The sequence below is a fragment of the Mustela putorius genome, unplaced genomic scaffold, assembly GCF_011764305.1.
Source record: "Mustela putorius furo isolate JIRA1106 unplaced genomic scaffold, ASM1176430v1.1 tig00003901_pilon_pilon_pilon, whole genome shotgun sequence".
In the NCBI taxonomy this organism is placed as follows: domain Eukaryota; kingdom Metazoa; phylum Chordata; class Mammalia; order Carnivora; family Mustelidae; genus Mustela; species Mustela putorius.
The window spans coordinates 15,454,035-15,472,564 of NW_025422049.1; the positions used below are offsets into that span (position 1 = coordinate 15,454,035).

At 47.3% G+C, this 18,530-nt stretch overlaps 1 protein-coding gene across 1 annotated transcript in view; it reads right to left on the minus strand.

Annotated features, from left to right (window-relative positions):
* Positions 1-15,432, minus strand: part of PAK3 (p21 (RAC1) activated kinase 3) — a 247,269-nt gene extending 231,837 nt beyond the window's left edge. Inside the window, exon 1 of the mRNA XM_045068265.1 lies at positions 15,100-15,432. The gene's annotated coding sequence lies outside the window, so the exon portion shown is untranslated. The remainder of the gene's footprint in view (positions 1-15,099) is intronic.
* Positions 15,433-18,530: the final 3,098 nt, after the last annotated feature.

Below are 18,530 nucleotides of genomic sequence, written 5' to 3' on the forward strand. Positions count from 1 at the left end.
CACTGCCTTCGGCTCAGGTCATGATCCCAGGGTCCTGGGATCGAGTCCCGCATCGGGCTCTCTGCTCAGCGGGGAGCCTGCTTCCTCCTCTCTCTCTCTGACTGCCTCTCTGCCTACTTGTGATCTCTCTCTGTCAAATAAATAAATAAATTCTTTAAAAAAAAAAAAGCAACCTCAGAAGTTAAAGGGTGCTGGGCAAGGTGCCACCTCTGCAGACTAAGACATCACACAGCGCCCCCTTGAGGCCTTTCCTAAAATGGCCCTCTAGAGTCTGTCCGCTCCCAAGTGCTGCTGGAAGGTTATGGACTCTCCTTGCACTTGCCCTTCCACTCTACTAGTGAGGACTGTCACATCTCTTTTTTAGTGATTCATCTGAGCATCCCTGCGTGTCTACAACTGTATGTGAAGTTCCCTGGGTACCTGAGAATGATTCTGGACTTTCCCCTGAGAAGGGAGCAGGTCTGGGCTGGGTAGTACTCAGGAGCAAGTTGTATCTGATTTTGTTCCAGGGCTGATCTCTGAAGCCAGGATGTCTTGAAGTGTGATCGTGGGTCACCTGCATCACCTGCATCAGCGTTTCCCGGGATGCTTGTAAAAATTCAGAGTCTGAGGCTCCTACCTCAGCACTGCAGGATCGGACAGCTCTCTGTGGAACTGAAAGAATCCCCCCAAAATGGCTGTAGGGACACCTCCCTTTAGTTTTATCTCATTTGGACATGGTCACCAGCTATATTTTGTCTGTTTTGTGACTGAATCTAAGGTTCTATAACATGTTATCCAGAATCTGAGTTTTCATTTATTTATTTGAGAGAGAGAAAGAGATAGTGCGAGCATGAGCGGGGGGGGGGGGCGCAGAGGGAGAAGCAGACTCCCCGCTGAGCAGGAAGCCCATTGTGGGGGCTACAGGACCTGAGTTGAAGGCAGACGCTTCACTGACTGAACCACCCAGGCGTCCCCAGTCTGTGTTTTCAGATGCCACATGTAAAAAGCCACAAAAGCTCACACCTGCCTGAACAACTGAGGCTGTGAGGCCACTTCTCATCTTCCCCTTTGCCCATCCTGAGCTAGCCTCCACACACCCATGAAGCCGTTCTACGAACACAGAACCTTTCCCTGCACTGCTAAAGGATGCTCCAGGGACCAAGGTTGGGGTGCACAGCGTATCCTGAGAACACGGCAGCAATTTCTCTAAAGGTGATTCATGGTCGAATGTGGCTCCAAGTCTATATCAAAGCCCCTGTCTCTCCGAGGGTATGCCATTTTTTTGTTTAAAGAGCTTAATCCAGAGTCACGTCTGAAGCCTTAGCGAGAAGAGTAAAGTTGAAAGCAGGAGTTCCTTCCCTTAATTGTTCCATCCATCAGTCTTCAATACATCATGGCTTGGATGCTTTGGGGAATACACACATAAGTAAGACATAGCCAGTGTCGTCAAAGAGTTTAAAGCCTACCTAGGGAGACAATAAACACACTCTCTTGTTAACTATCACCAAAACAAAGAAGTACAGGATCCATGCTGAAAGTGCATTAGAGATGAACACGTGGCGCGGAAGGGCTGATATAGGAACCTGCTTCAAAAGACACCCCCCACGCCCCTCGGCAGTGCTGCCAGACATCTCCCTCAAGCCAGACACACGGAAGTCTTCCTAGATGGCTCCCATCCCTTAGCCCCTCCCACACCCAAACCCAGTGCCTTTGCAAGTCCTTTGGCTCTGGCTGTGAAATGGATCCCAAATCCGCTTGCTATTCTCTATGGCCACTGCTACCCGCCTAGCCCAGGCCACCGGCAATCTCTTTGCCTGGTGTCCTCTCCTGACCTCCTAGCTCGCTCCCCCGCCCCCCGCCACCCTGTGTGTTTCTTATTACCACTCTCCGGTCCAATTTTGTGTAGCAGTCAGAGTGCTATTTTAAAAGTATAAATTAGATTACTTTGATCCCTCACTTAAACATGTCAGTGACTACCTCCTGCGCTCCGCATAGGGACAAAACTCGTTCCCATGGCCTGCCAGACCCAGCATGGCCTCCGACCTCACTGAGTACCACTTTCTCCCCAGCTCACTGGGCTCTTGGAGTCGCTTGAAGATGGTGAGACTCCACCTCAGGGTGTCCACGCAAGCTGTTTTCCTCTGCACGGAACACTGTTAATATTTATCCATCTTTTGGATCTCAGCTTGGACGCCACTTGCCCCAGAAAGGCCTTTCGTGATTCCCCACCCATCTAAATTAAGTCTCTCTCATTATGGTCTCTCCTGCTGCACTATTGTTCCCCTGCATGGCCCTCACCGCAATTGATTATAGGTGCCTGGGTTTTTGTGTAATGTCCATCTCCTCCTTTAGACTGTGAGTTTTGTGAGGGCAGGGCATAGGTCTATTTTGCTTAAAACCACGTTCTAAGTGCCTAGCACAACATCTGATATGTAATAGAGGCTCAAGGGAACCCCTGGGTGGCTGAGTCAGTTAAGCATCTGGTTCTTGGTTTCTGCTCAGGTTGTGATCTCAGGGTCATGAGATCAAGCCCCACCTCAGGCTCTGTACTCTGTGCACTCTGCTTGGGATTCTCTCTCCCTCTCCCTTTGCCCCTCTGCCCTGTACTCCATCTCTCTCTCTCTCTAAAATAAATAAATAAATATTTTTAAAAAATAGATGCTCAGTATGTGTCCTTGTTCGAAAGGATGAAAGAATAAATGCATAAGGAAGTGAGGTGGTCTGAGCAGGCTTTCTGGAGAAGAACCAGCAAGACAATACCCAGAGCAAAGCCCTGGAAATGAGTATTCATGCACAAAATATGTTCTGGGGATGGAGCAGGTATGAGTAGAGTGTGGGGTCTGTGTGAAAGCAATACTATCGGAAATGCATGTTAGAATCCTTTGTAGTCATATAGTAAGAAGTCTGAAAATCCAGGCTAAGCAGCAGGACCTTGATTTGGTACTTTCCACCATGCCACTACCCTAATCTGGTCTCATGGGTCCCCCAAAACAGCCCAGAGTGGGCAGAGGTGGTGTGGGCCATCCTACTCCCATCTCCAGCCACGGCCAAGGGCCCTACAGGACTGGGAATGGGCAAGGAAAGGGATGATGAGGAAGGACTTGTCGTCAATGGACATGCAAACCTTTGGGTCCTCCTGGGTCATGCAAACCCTTCCGATTATTCTGCGTCCTCCTAGGTCATCCAAACCTTTCCAAATATTCTGTAGGGGTCTCACTTCCCATCTAGACCCTTCCTATTCAAGGCCACAGAGACATCTAGTAGCAATAATGGGGCTGGCCTCAAAAGGTTATCACAAGGATTAAAAAGGTTACCACATGGCAGGTCCTTAGCTTAGTGCCCAGCGCACAGTAAGCACTCACTGAATGCTAGATGTTATGATTCCTCCTCTGTGAAGTGAGACTAATAATAGTACCTATACTATTGTTGTTGCTATTAAATGAGATAACACATGGAAATGCCTGGCACATAATCAGCACCCAGTAAGTGTGAGCTATTCCTGCTGTTATTAATAGCACGATGGCAGTGGCAATAATACTCAATAGTTCAGGGAAGGAATAGCAAGGGCTGAGCTAAGGCACAGACATTGGGGAATCCGCTGAAGGCGGTGCATACCTGAAATGGTCACTCCGGGGCCCCAGAGGTGGGGATTCATTTAGAGAGAAAAGATCAGAGACTAATACACAGCCAGCGCGGTGGGGCGGGGCGGGGGGTGGGAACACGTTGCTTGGTCACCAGGTTGAGGCAGGTGATGCCCTGGGAGGTGGCCCCCCTCAAGGCAGGCCCTGTCACCAGGGCCCAATTCCCAGCTCCATTGATCAGGTAGGAACTGTCACTATGGCAGCATCTGGTTGCCGTACCTGATGTATTACTTGGGGAGGAGAGGCGCAGGCTCTCCGGCCTGCTGTCTTGGAGGAATGCCAGAAGGAAATACATGCTGGCTGGGGCTGCCACGGGAGGCGAGGGGGGGGGCAAGCAGCAGAACCCCTGCTCTCCCTGCTCCTGAGGACATTGCCCAGCAGGCCTCCTCCCTATTTTTGTTACTTTATGAACCACAGGGTCCACCTCATCAACATTTTTGTTACTCTGTGAGCCATTTCAGGGCCTGGGAATCAGAAGCTGTCCAGGAGGCCCACGGGTGCTTTGGGGGTACTGTTGCAGCAAGCCCTGTCAGCATCAGGACGTCCCCACACAAAAAGGCCCTGTCCCTGCTTGTCCCAAACAATGTGTACCGCATGGGCATGAGCAACCTCTGCTGGGCCAGATGTGAGGCCCAAGGATGACCAGACACTGAGAAACCAGGGACCAAAGGGCCCACAAGGATCACTGAAGTTGGCAACCGGCTGACAGTAAGGATACCTTTCGAGCACTTCTATGTACCAGGCACTGTGCTGAGAAATTTGTGAGAATTATCTTGTTTATTCCTGAATGTGTGGAGGGGAGACCTTAATAAGTACCTACTCTTTTATCTCCATTATACAGCTTAAGAGACTGAAGTTTAGAGAGGGTCAGCCACTTGTCCAAAGTGCCTGGGCCAGGACCCACACCTCTCCAGAGGGCTATGTGTACACCTAATAATAGTGATGATAATAATAATAAGCTGTTAGGGCACCTGGATAGCTAAGTCGGTTATAATGCCTCTGACTTGGGCTCAGGTCATGATCCCAGAGTCCTGAGATTGAGTCCCACATTTCGCTCCCCGCTCAGGGGGGAGCCTGCTTCATCCTCTGCCTCTGCCCCCCCACCCCCCAGCTCGTGCTTGCTCCTCCTCTCTCTCACTCTCCCTCTCCTTCAAATAAATGAATAAGATCTTAAAAAAATAAGCTGCCAATGTGCCAACAGCAAAGCCTGTTTCCTGGCCCCAGCCTTCCAATGATACATGACCCTGGCCACATCACTCTGCCCTTAAAATGAACTCGCCTCTCTTCCCTGGTATCTGAAGTTATTCAAAGTCTTTGGGGCTGAGTCTTCACAGCCAAGAAAATCTCTTGCTGCACACACTTGCCTTTGGCATAACTGCCTTATTACCGCGGGGGAACGGTTCATTTAACCATTCAGGCCCCAGGACCAGGCAGCCAGACCCGCTGCGCCACTCACCAGCCGAATGAACTTGGTGTGCAAGTCACTTAGCGGCTCTGGGACTCAGTTTCCTCCTCTGAAAGATGAGCAGACGGCTAGTCCCTACCCTTGACAGAGTTGTGGGAGGGCATAGATTCGACAACTCGTGCCACCATGAGAGCAGCGCAGGGCCTGGCACACGGCTCAATAAATGGTAGCGATATATAAAAGGAAGTCTTGCTGTCTCTGAAAGTTTGCCTTGGAGAGGCATGTCTCTGGCTCCAATTTCCCCTACAATGAAATGAATGTAAGAATGTAAGTTGGGTAAATGGGTGGACGTTGATGCTGACTCCTTTCCTGTGGGCATCTAGTGAACAGGAGGGCACTGAGGCCGTGCTTTGGGTTGGAAGAAATACAATCAGTGCTATGACAGAGGGAGGGCTGAGGGGTGCGGTGGAAGCTGGGGCAAGGTTAGGGCCTAACCTAATCCCATGAGACGAGGGAACCCACTGACACGCTGGGAGTTTGAGGAAGGCAAGAGAAATTAAAGTTTTAAAAAGTCACAAGAGGGGTAGAACCGTCAAAAGAGATTTGGTGGAGAGCTTGGACAGAAAGGGTCTGAGCTCTGGAAACCACTTTGTCCTTTCTCAGAAATGCTGCTACTGAAGATTTTGTGCCAAAGGGCCTGAAATATGCTCATTACTGAAGAGCTGGTCAGTCTGTTCATCGAGGCCTGCTCTTATTCAAAACAGCGTTCTGTTCTCCGCTTACCTAGGCAGAAACCAGCCCCAGGGAACTAGGTCAAAAACCAACCTCCTTGAATGCAGTCTTCTGTCACAGGTTTCTTTCTTTCTTTCCTTTTTTTTTTTTTTTAAGATTTTTAAAAATTTTTAAGTAATCTCTATACCCAGGGTGGGGCTCGAACTCACAACTCCGAAACCAAGAGTTACATGCTCTACCAACAGAGCCAGCCAGGCACCCCTGGTGTCTTGGGTTTGTAAGCCAGAGCTACTGGGAGGCCGGGACTTTCTCACTTTGGGAAAAGGCTTTCATTTCCTCAGGCCAGAAAACCCAAGGGTTCTCGTCTCCTGAAATATACCACAGGAGGGGGTTCCTGCCTTCTCTGAATCACCTAAGAAGCTGGTTAAGACATAAGACTTGCTGGGTCCCCTCTTGGAGTTGCAGATTCAGGGGCTTGAGGTCGGGACTCTAGCTTTGACTGTGTGCCAAGTGGTTGTGTCACAAAAGCACGCTCCGACTTTGGACATGAGCTTGCTTTATTTAAATGAAAGGCACTGCAAAATAGATCTGTAATTCCTAGGTCCTCATTTTATATGTGAGGAACCAGATTCCCAGAGACATTTAAGCCCTTGTTCAAGGTCATGCAGCTAATCCGTACCAAAACCAGAATCAGAACCTGGGTCTTCTACCTCCGCATTCACTGTATGCTCCATTTATCAACTACCTTTGCCTCTCAGCAAGAATTTTCCTTTCCAGTTTAAGTACGCAGAAGGGTTTCCTTCCTGGTTCTAATCAGAGTTCAAAAGCAATGCTACCTTTGGGGAATAATTTAGTAAAAACAAAACACGATGATTCCAAATTCTACTAAAAGCATCAAACATGGTTTTAAAAAGAAAAGAAAACCTGGCCTTTCCCCTTATGATCATCCATAAGGAGAAACAAGACACATGATTTATGTGGAGAGACCGTATTTGTGGCTACAATGCTTCAGTTTTAAATTATTCAGCACTGAAGAAGAGATACCCTAGCTTTAAGATGGGACACTCGTGAGCTTAACAATGAAAAGTATTTCTTTTTCAAGGCTGCAAAGATGAACAATTATATTATCTGGTCATCAGTTCCCTGGTGAATTCTCCTTACGCTATTCCAAACCTTTAAAAGAAAGAAAAAAAGCCCAACAAATATTAGATAGGACCTAGAGCCATTTGCCAAATACCAAGATTTTGAGGTAAGTGGGAAACCACAAATCATAAATGTCAATAGTTCAAATAATCTAAATGATTCCTTTGGGTACCATAACCCCCCCATCTTCTGACAACTCAAAAGCATCCCAGGGACAGGCTGTGTGTGTGCCACTCTAGGTAAAGAGGACTACAGGTAAGTACAAAGGGTGTTCTTAAATCTATCTGATTGGAAAACAGCACCTCAAAGGCACTGAGGTCCATCCCTAGAGGAGATCAGGTGCCAGATTTTTAGCTAGCAAGCAGTGCTGGTAGGTCAGGAGCCTTTCCCAGCAACGTCCAACTCTGAGAGCACTGACTTCTCTCCAGCTGAGTCTTCACCATCTGTAAAATGGGTAACCATCGTCACCATCCGTTTGTGGGCCTCACGCTGCTCTGCCACCCCCCAAGGAGACAAAAGAGAGTTCTCAAACCACACAACCAACCCCCGTGACTTCTATCTTCTCCTAATCCTCAGACCTATTGGTGGCCTAGAGCAGACACCAAATTCCCCAGGGCCATATGTGGACATGGACAGAAAGGAGAGGCAAAAGATGAAGGAAGCGTTGACGGAGTGAGGGGAGAAACTACACCTGTCCCTGTTTGCCACTGTTCCCTTTGCAGAGGGTGACATCACTGTTTATTTCTGTGAGAATAACTTCTCATGGGAGGGCCTCAAACTTGTCCTCTTTGCAGGAAGTCAAGTTGGATAGAAGCTGACTCCTACTCAGCACTCAGCCTCTGGAAAATTCTGGAACCAATCTAGCTGACCTCAGAGGTTGGTGAAGATGCGGCAGTAGCTTTTTTCCCAAGTGTCTTACAAGGTAGATCTCTGAAGTCAATTTGCCATTGTCCGCTGCCGCAGCTGCTGCCAACAGAAATGACCCTAAATGGCCATTCATTTCACAGCAAATTTGGAGGGGCTTGATGTCAGGAAAATGCGTTCGACACAGTTCTAGTTGGAAATGAATTAAAAAGCCTGTTTGCTTAAATAATTGAAGGTGAACCATGTATTACATATGTTTCATGTGCAGTTAGGGATTTCTGCTCCAAGCCTTTCTGGTGCCAAATATGAATTCCTCCCTAATACTTGATTTAAGAGCCGAAATCTTAATTATGGGAAGGAGGAGTAAAGTATACTTTTATATTCTGTGGTTGGAATGTAAATTGGTAAAAAAAAAAAAAAAGAAAGAAAGAAAGAAAGAAAAGAAAAAGAAGGAAAAAAAGAAAAAAAGAACACTTCAGAGAACAATTTGGCAAGATCTAGGGGAAAAAATTACCTGAACAAAGCCAGTCCTTGGAATTTATCTTAAGGAAATAATGAGCCCAATGCATATGATACAGTCCAAGGACATTCACTGTGGCCTTGATTGAGTGCTCATAAAAGAACAGAGGGTCAATTGGGACTTTTCAAGTTTGAAACACTTCTGTACCACTGAAAGACACTTTAAAATCTAAGAGAAAAAGTAAACAACAAACCTCTTAAACTACTTACGACAGAGGTAAGTGTTAACTGATGTCAGAAATATGCAAAGAGATTGCAGTTACTGAGATGAGAAGGTAAAACAGAATAGAAAAATAGGCCAATACACACACCAAAAGGTATTCGACCTCTCTGGTACCCCCCCAAAAGCAAAGAAAATGGGGATTATTTTTAGCTACCACATTGTCAAAGATTCTAAAGCCCAGAGTATCTGAAATTGGTGAGGAAGAGCCGAGCTAGAGACATGGCCATTGTTGGTGGGAAGATAAGTGGCTATAATCTTCCTAGAAGGCAATTTGGGCAGGGCTCTATTAAAATCAAGGATGTGCTAACCGAAGTCTTTGAACCACCGGTTTCACAACTGGGCATTTATTCTACAAAAACCCTTGCAAGAGTATGCAGGGGTGCAAGTAAAAGGAAGTCGCCTGCCCCAATATTTAGTAATTCTTTTTAAAAATTAGAAATAATATAAAAATTCACAAAAGAAAGTTGTATTAAAGACATTATGTCCCAACCACAGAAATTAGAGTACTATGCAGCTCTTAAAAAGAATGAGACAGCTCTAGGCATACTAGCAGGAAAAGACATCCAGACAAAGAGGTCCATGAAAAGCATGATGGAGAACAGTATTCAGAATGCTGGTCACATCCTTTGTTATTTCATGCACAGGAATACATGTAGGAATATTCATAAAAACATGCACAGATGATAAATGCCAAATGGTGAAGAGGGTAGGGATCAGGTGGCGGAGAGGCCCAGAACATTCTATCTACTCCAGACTTCTATTTTTACAGGCATAAGCGTGTATTATTTTATTTTTTTAAGATTTTATTTATTTATTTGATAGAGAGAGAGAGAGCACAAGTAGGAAGAGTGGCAGGCAGAGGTAGAGGAGAAGCAGACTCCCTGCTGAGCAGGGAGCCTGATGTGCAACTCGATGCCAGGACTCTGGGTTCATGACCTGAGCCGAAAGCAGACACTTAACCAACTGAGCCACCCAGGCACTCCAAGCGTGTATTATTTTAATCATGAAAGAGCTTTTTTGAAACAAGAAATAAGACAAGCTGTGCCACTCCCCCACAATCTCCCAGCCTCTAAAAATCTCTTCTTCAAATACATTGGTGTTACTGCATCTAAGATAATTTCTAATATCCAAGCTAAGGGCTTTTGCTACTTAGAAATTACAAAACACCAGAAAGAAGTGAAAGGGGTTCCCCCAACATTTTAAGAGAGTTTCCTTTCATGCTATTAGGGTGAAATGGATACCCTCTCCCATGTTTTCACATCTCCCGCCATTCTTCCTGCCCTGCCTCCTTTGTCTCACAGGTTTTCCATAATCTTGGGAGAAGAAGACATACTCATTCACTTCAGTGTTTTTACCTCAGGAACTGAATCCATTCCCTCCCCCAGTCTATTCAGCACAAGGCTCACCCCAGTATTTCCAATCACCACCACACAACCACCGCCACCCCCAGTTAAGGCTGACAAGTCCAACTCTGGGAATCTTTTGTATTTAGGGAGCATCTACAGGTGACCCTAGGCTGTGTACCAACACCAACAGCTGGCAGAGTGGGAGTCCTGCACCTACACCACCCTCAAATTCCATGCCCTTTTATGGGGGAGTTCATCAGTGGCCTTCATCAAACTTTCAAGGAGGTCATGGGTCCACAAAAAAAGTGAATCATCACCAAGGAAGAAGGACTTGGTAATTGAATCTTCCACTGAACATCGACCCAGAATACCCGGTCCCGAGGTTTCCATCTGGCCGCTTGACTGGATGAATCCGACAACCGACACTCAAAAGGAACGGAAAGAGACAGGGGAACATGCATGGCCTTTTCGGGCTCCACTAGAAAACTGTCTTTCCACTAAAGTGGCCACACGAGAGCCCACACAACTCAGACCTGGAGGTGACCTTCAAGTCCCACTGAATGAGCCAACCCGCACTCCCCTGAAGTACACAAGATGACGGCTGGGTCTAGTGAGTGGAAAGAGAATTAGGAGGGAGCAGATGTGAGTTTAGGCTCTAGAATGACTTCTCTTCTGTCACATGATAGCTGTGGGAGCCTAGAGAACTCACTGCACTTCTCTAGCATTTTGCTTGTCCAAAACAGAAGCTTTGCACCACATGAACTTGGAAAAGCATTTGCAGTGCTACCATTATGAACCTCCCCTACTGGACACGTATTTCTGCCAAACTCTCCAGAAAAGAGGAGGACTTTGCTCTCGCTGTCCAGTAGTGCAGGCTTAAAGTCACAGTGTCCCCTCTCATGGCTAACCTAAACCTTTCCTACTGCCACTGAAGCTCGTTGTTTTCATTCGGAGAGTGGCCAGTTGTGTGTAAGGTGCACAGTGGAATGGGCAACTCTAAGGTCTCCCTGTCGGTCTCTACCCCCGACATGGCTGGCAATGGTTATTAGCTCTTAATTCTCAAGAAAGGCATTCTTCCTTCAAGGCAGCTTAAAAGAAGAGAGGTTGAGGGCATTAATGAAGAGCCAAGGGAATCAGAGAGGGTCAATAGTCACACGAGGGCTTTTTCTTCTGCCTTTAAATTTCCTTAAAGCTGGCCACACCTTCCTATTGACCACACGGTCCGGGCACAGGGGCCACTGAACATGAACCCAACAGTGTCTGCGTCCAAGGTGGCCCTCCGGAACTACTTCTGCAGGGGAATGAGTCTGAAGGATAAAAGCAACTTTCCAACTCAACTTAATTTCCACCTCCAGGGTTCTCTGGTCAGCAGGGTGTGTTCAAATTGTTGGGATTTTTTTTTAAGGCTGTGCTGATGATACCCCGGCCCAGGAAATGAGAGGCCATGCTGGAACATTCAGGAAGTGAAAGGAAGTAAGCGCAAAGAACTGAGTCACCCAAGGTTGAATGAGGATAGGTCTTTGCAGTCAAAGCCGAGCAGAGAATTGAGGCAGTCTGCCCGACAGTGCAGCAGAAAAACAGGCTTTGGGCCTGAATTATCAGGGTAATTGCCTTAATTCTGCACTTCCCTTTCATAATAACCTCGAGTTTATATAGAGCCTTTCTTCTAAAGAGCTCAAAATACTTGCACAGATATTATCTCGGTTGTCATCACACCATCACAGACGGTGAGAGCAATGATTATGATCAGCCTCATTTGACGCATGGGGGAAGGAAGGCCTAGAGGGCGAAGCAAGGTGTCCAAGTTTACCTAGTAAGATATGGACAGCCTCCGAACTCTGTGGGAAAGGCCCTTGCCTGGCATCGCCCAGCGAATATTCTTCTCAACAGCAGTCCAGCCAAATGCCTGTCAGAACACTGGGTTCTGTGGGCAGACACATCTAGGAAAGGCTGCAGATTCTCTTCTCCTGGCGACTCACAATATACAAGAGCCTGGGGATGGCTTTTAAGGAGCCCTGAAGTAAACAAACCTGTTTTTGTTTAAGCAAGAATTTCCCAAATTTAACTTGACCACAAAAATCTGTGTCTGGATGTGAGTGTGTAACACCTACTGACATCCGGTGGAGCTAGGCTTCTTCAGCTTCCACACTGGCAAGCCCGTGGTCCAGCCACTAGACTTACCTGAGCACAGACACAGCAGACACGTCCTCTCCCTTCCAGCCTGAGCTGTGGGGGAATGTACCTTAGAGATGCTGCCTGATACTTGCTGCTACTGACAGCCAATGAGCAAAGGACCTTGGTGCACCCAAAGGACCCCAGGCCGTCATCTCCTCTGCCTGGGGGCATTAGCCAGGCTAGGTGTGGGGAGGGGGATTCAAGAGGGGGTAGTCAATTCAAACTCAACTGTTTCTGCTTGCATTCCTTTCAAACAGAACCCAGGGCTATTTTTGGTCTTCATTTCAGGGACTCGATTCTCAGGATGCTGGTCCAAGCCCTCAGAGCCCACACGCTTAACTGCCGTGATTGTATGCTCACCAGGTACTTCCAGCAGAAATCATTAATCTTTTAGGTTCATTTCCAGTGCCATTTATCAGCCTGTGTCATCGACCCCAACACAACAAAACGGGAGACTCAGAACGGGCCCCTATTCTCGACTAACTACAGGCGTGTTAAAGTCAGTCCTCACACAGCCGTTCCTGACTATACACCTAACATTCAGGACGGAAATCCTGGGCTATTATTAATTACCAGTGACACCACTAAGAGTATCTAAAATGTAAAAGTCCCTGAAGACCCTGTCCTGGTTAATTTGCATTTTACATATAATCCAAATGAAAAGAGAACAGATAATGGATTTCATATTTATTGCTACTATTTCCATGCTTTCAGTAGTCAGTGTTTCTCAAACACCCAAACCATGAGAAAAGGTACCCACACCGACACTGGTAACTTTTTGTGCACAAAGCAAATGCAGTGCAGTGTATCTCTCCTTATCTACCCACTGGCTACATAAAAGATTCTGTATAAATGGCTTTGGGGTAAAAATCTTCACTGTAAAGGTCAGAGGGGCACTGTTATTTAAAATGATTTGATTATGAAGCCTTTTGTAAAGCAACACATTCTGCGATGTGAATACTGTCCATCTAGGTCATTTGCCTTGTAAATACATACTTACCCATAAAAGATTTGCTTAAAGCAAAACACTAATATTTTTCAATGAGCTGGACCTTTCCTAAGATGGGGAGGTATGCTGATCCTTATCAATCTGCAATACTGACTTCTTTTGGATTCACCATTAATCACCATCCCACTCCACGGAGACTCATTCTGAATTTGTGATAGTAATACTTCAGAGGACTCCCAGCAGTCTTGCTTAACCATGACCCCTCTACCTTTGTAGATGCCCGTACTTCAACTTGACCACCTGGTGAAATAATTCTTCAAGACTCACTCAAATGTTGCATCCCCTATGAAGCCAGCCTCCCTATCTAACTGTTTTTCTTTCTTTCTTAAAAGATTTTATTGAGAAAGAGAGAATGCGCACAGGCACACGGAAGCTGGGGGGACGGGCAGAGGGAGAGAGAGAATCTCAAGCAGTCTCCCTGCTGAGTGTGGAGCCTGACCCTGAGATCATGACCTGAGCCGAAATCAAGAGTTGGACGCCTAGCTGACTGAGTCACCCAGGTGCCCTGGATCCTCTCCTGATCACACTTCCCACTCCCAGCCAGGCACCCCTCCTCTGTGCTCTCACAGTATCCAGCCTATCTCTTGTCATACTCTACTGTAATCATCTGCTTACACACTTCTACCTTGCCTTCCTGACGGTGTACTCCCTGAGAGCTGAAATGATGTTTTAGTCATTTATTCATTTTTATACTTCCAATACCTAGCATTACCACTGGCACATAGCCGGTGTTTAATAAATGTCGGTTGTTTGACTGAACAATCACTACCCTTAACTGTACATTTTTGGCCTCAGACAAATAATGCTTTCTTAAAACTTCAGATAAAACATACAAAAGAAGGCCTAGCAGTTTTGTTCATGTTTGTTGATTTCTTCTTTCTTTGATTTAAAAAAAAAAGACAATACTAATTCACATCTTACAGTTCCAGGAGAAAAAAATAAACCCTCTAACCCAAATTCACTACTAATTCATAGGTGCGCCCAGTATATTCACTTTTCTCCAAACATACAGCTACATCCTAGCTCAAAAGTAACATCACTGCAGTAAAGACGACATGAGCATCCACTAATTAAAGGGGTTCTGGGGGAGGCACTGCAGGGATTACTGTAAGAGCTTTGGATCCTCATTGGCTGACAGAGGGAAACCTGCTAAGAAAGTTGGGCATCTTTGGGGGAACAATAATGATGTCCAGTAGGACTTGGTCAATCTGGCTGGAAATTCCACAAGCAGAATGTCCTAAGCAACAGCCCCAAGCTGGGGGGATTTCCATCACCCTGAAACCATCATTATCCTTCCAATGTGGGCAGAACAGGTTGGACCTGATCTGCCTGCGTGTTACTGCAATCTGGCTTGGCATGGGATGATACCCAAGGACATGTAATGCCAGGAGTAACCCAGCCCCATGGCGCAGACACACACACACAAACACACTACACCCCACACTCCAACTCATACTCAACTGCATCCCACACAAAACCCGCACCATCCCCCCCCCCACACACACACACATGCCACCGCATTCCTGTGTGTCCAGTCACACACACAGGGAGTGCCCCCTCTCATTCTCTCACTTCCCCAGTGTGCCCGGCCCACACCCCACACCGCTGGCAGACTGCAGCCTAGCCTGGAACTGGAAGCTGGTGCGGACTGGTTTTTGTTGTATGTAACAAAGCCCCATGCACCCAGGTGCCCAGCTGGATCGGCTCCATCCATCTCTCCCCGCCCCCATCCACGAGCTCCCAGAACAAGAGAAAGCTCAGCTCTGGGAAGTGATGCGGGGAGTGGGGGTGCACAGAAAGAGAGCTTGAGGGACGGACGCGGGGGGGGGCGGGAGTCCATGCAGCTTCGGGGCTCCCTCGCCCCGAAGTCGGAGGGACGGCGAACTGGCCAAGGGACGGAGCTGCCCTTCCGTCCCATCGCACCCCGTCTATTCATAGAAAAAAAAAAAAAAACCAACGCGGAGAAATCGTCGATCCCCGCTCCCGCCGCGCGCCCTCCCGGCGACTCTGGGAGCCAGGGGTGCTCCAACTGCCCGCAACAAAGCGCCCCCCGAACAGACCTGTTCCAGGCTCTCGGCGGCCCGAGCGCAGGCAGCCGCTGCTCAGGGTTCTGCCCTTCGCTGCTGAGGACGGGAGGAGGAGCAGGAACCAGGAACCGGGGGAGGAAGGAGGAGGAGAGGGGAGAGGAGACGGTGGCGGCGGCGGCGGCGCGAGGAGGACTAGGACTAGGAGGAGGAGGAGGAGGAGGAGGAGGAGGAGGCGGCTGCGTCTGCGGCCGCTGCCTAGGATGCTCCAGCGGGAGGCAGGGCCGGGCGCGCGGGGCGTGGGCTCACGTGCGCCCCGCGGCCCCGGGATGCGCGCGCGGCTGGGTGTGTGAGAGCATCTGGGTGGTTTTGACTGTGATTATTCCAATTCCGACCTAGTCTGGAACTTGTGGTTCCTGCAGCCAGGCGGAAGTGAAACCCTTTCACACTCCCAAGCCTGATTGTGCCGACCCAGCGATGGGGGTGGGGGGTGAAGGAGCAAGGGCGGGGAGAAGGGGTTCATACCAGGGCTCAGGGCCTGCCGTCAACGCCCGCACCTCCTTTTTCAGTCTTCTTTCTGGGTACTGATGGCTCGCGTCCGCAAGCGTCTCTGGCAAGCCTAGGGCCAAAGAGAATAACAGATAGAGACCAGGAGACCGAGGACAGTCCTTATCCATGTCACATTGTGTTGAGCAAGCACTCACGCTGTGCTGGGCCTGCTATTTCCATTACCCAGAAGGCAATTTTCCGTTCTAACTTGGGATTGACTTTCATGAGTTTGAGGTGCCCATAACTTCTTCATACAAGATCCACCTACATTCCACCCTTCCTCCTGTGTCTCATTCCAGTGCAACATCTCTGCACTTGTAACCACGGTGACATCCCAATCAGTTCTGTACTTTTTAGTCTGCTTACCTAGGCAGCATTATCCAGGTCCCTAGCTTCCCTGGTGTCAAGGGTCATTTAATTCTCATGCCAGTCCCCCTCTAGGACTGGGATATTCAGTTTCACTGAGAACCAAGACTGGTTTCCTGGAGGTCATACAGTTGAAGATCATCATAGACCCAGCTGGAGACCCCATTTGAATTCGGACCCCTAACGCTAAGATAAGGGGAAACCAATTGTGAGAAGCACAACTTTTCCACATGGTTCAATCCTTTTTGAAATCCTTGCTTAGAACTCTGCTGAAAGTCTTCCTGCTGGTCCCTTTCTAAGGCTTTCCCTTCGTCTTGCCCATGGTTTATGCTTGTAGAGTACTTTGGAGTTTACAAAGCACTTCCCAATAACAGGATCCCTACCATACCATCTCTGTGAATTAGACAAGGAAAATATCATTATTCATATTTTACGCATGAGGAAACAGATTCAGCAAGATTAAGTGGTTTTGCTTGACATTACAGGCTAAGAAGTGGCACATCAGGAACTGGGACCCAGATCTTCGGGTTTCCAGGCCAAAGTTCCTTTTTAAAATTACATCTTGGAGAAACATTTCAAACTCATCTATCTATCTCCATGTTGGAGGTAAATGGCTTTGTGCCTTCACTAAGTTGAAATTGTTAATTAAAATATTTCAAGAAAGTATTTTCACTTAGATGCATACATTTATGTACAACTCACAAGCTAGTGGGCAAAAACAAGTCAAAGACTTTAGGGCCTCAGTTTCCAGTCAGCAGACATAATTATTCCTTTGCTTCTGTTGCCAGCTGTCATAATCATAATTTTTTTTAAAGATTTTATTTATTCATTTGACAGACAGAGATCACAAGTAGTCAGAGAGGCAGGCAGAGGGAAAGGAAGGGAAGCAGGATCCCGGCTGAGCAGAGAGTCCGATGCGGGGCTGGATCCCAGGACCCTGGGATCATGACCTGAGCCAAAGGCAGAGGCCTTAACCCACTGAGCCACCCAGGAGCCCCTCATAATCATAATTTGAAATGAAGGTAGAGCAAGGACACTCCAAAGAGGGCTTATTTGCATTTCCTGGGGTGATAATCTTGTGGATGTTCCCCCCCACATGCTAGATCTGCATCCTCTAAGTCATGAGAATGAATCATTGTTTGCCACCAAGGGAGGAAACCTATCTCCCACACAGCAGCCTGGGCAGTCCCGGGAGTGTACAGGTGGATACAAGCAAAAGAAGCTGGTGAATGGAACCGGCAAAAAGCTCCGTTCTGGAGTCAGACAGATCCAGCTGGAAAATCTTGGGGAATGACTCCATATCAATGACCCACCTGTCAAATAGTTGGAGAGGTGTGAGAACAAAATGCAGTGGAACGAGTGCCATAGGCAGAGTGAGGCTCCATACACGATAGGTATTATTATTTGAGAAAAGCGACAACTGTCTTCATGGGTCTTTGTCCATTAAAGTCAGAACTCCTTTATTGCTAGTAGGACTTCAACATCGAGCGAACACAGAGAAAGAGATTTCTGTGCTCCAGGATAGGAGAGATCAAGCACTGATTGATGGGAGGTAGGCATGATAAATAAATAGAGATGAGGAATTCTCTGTAACTACTGAGACCAGCAGGGAACAGAGAAAAGATGAGGATCCATCCAAAGAGGATGATGAAGAGGCCATTTAGGATTGCGCAGGGAAGTGTGACACAGATTCTTGCTATACCCATGGTTATTGGGACAGGTTGAGAGTACATGCCTGCTAGCGGTTTTGTAAGAATGTACATGACTTACTCGGAAGGGAAGTTTGGGGTCCTTTACACAAGTTCCTGTTTATCAAAAGACCTAGCAAAGAACTCCATTCAGAATATATCAGAGATACCTGGATCTTCCATTCAGCCAAGGACTCCTGTTCTGATTTGATACTAGAGACTATCCTTGTTTGACTATCCTTTGCCAAGCACAGAGAAGTTGAGTCATAACAATGCTCAGAGCCAAGTTGTGGGAAAATGGTGAAGGAGATGAAATCTGCCTCCAACACGCTTCTAGTCTCTCGGTGTTGCACGCTTTCCTTTGCACTTCTAATAACTGGACATCAAAATCCCTGCCTTTCCCAACTGGGGAAAAAGTGACCTGACCCCCTCGTTTACAAGAAAGTGCCTTTGTGTGTTTCTCTTAGCAAAAGGAAGATTAGTGGGCGGAGACAACACTAAGGCCAGTGAAATGGGTCACTGTTGCTATATAGAAGTTTAGGCATTCTGGGAAGTAAAAATACCTTGGGTGCCCTCAAATTATTCAGTTCTCTCTCCACAGATAATTTTGTCCCTGATAACCACGTCACACAAGACAAATATGCGGAATGATCTGTGTGATGCCAAGCACCTAAAACTGAAAATGAAATTCAAAGTATGATGCAACTGATGAATCATTGAACACTGCTTCTGAAACTAATGATGTATCTAGTATATGCTGGCTAATTGAATTTAATTTGAAGAATTAGAGGTATGAGACTAGTCTAGGGGGTGGACAGTTCCAGGTTGCTCCCTGAAGCTTTTTCTTTCCTATTGTGGTAAGAA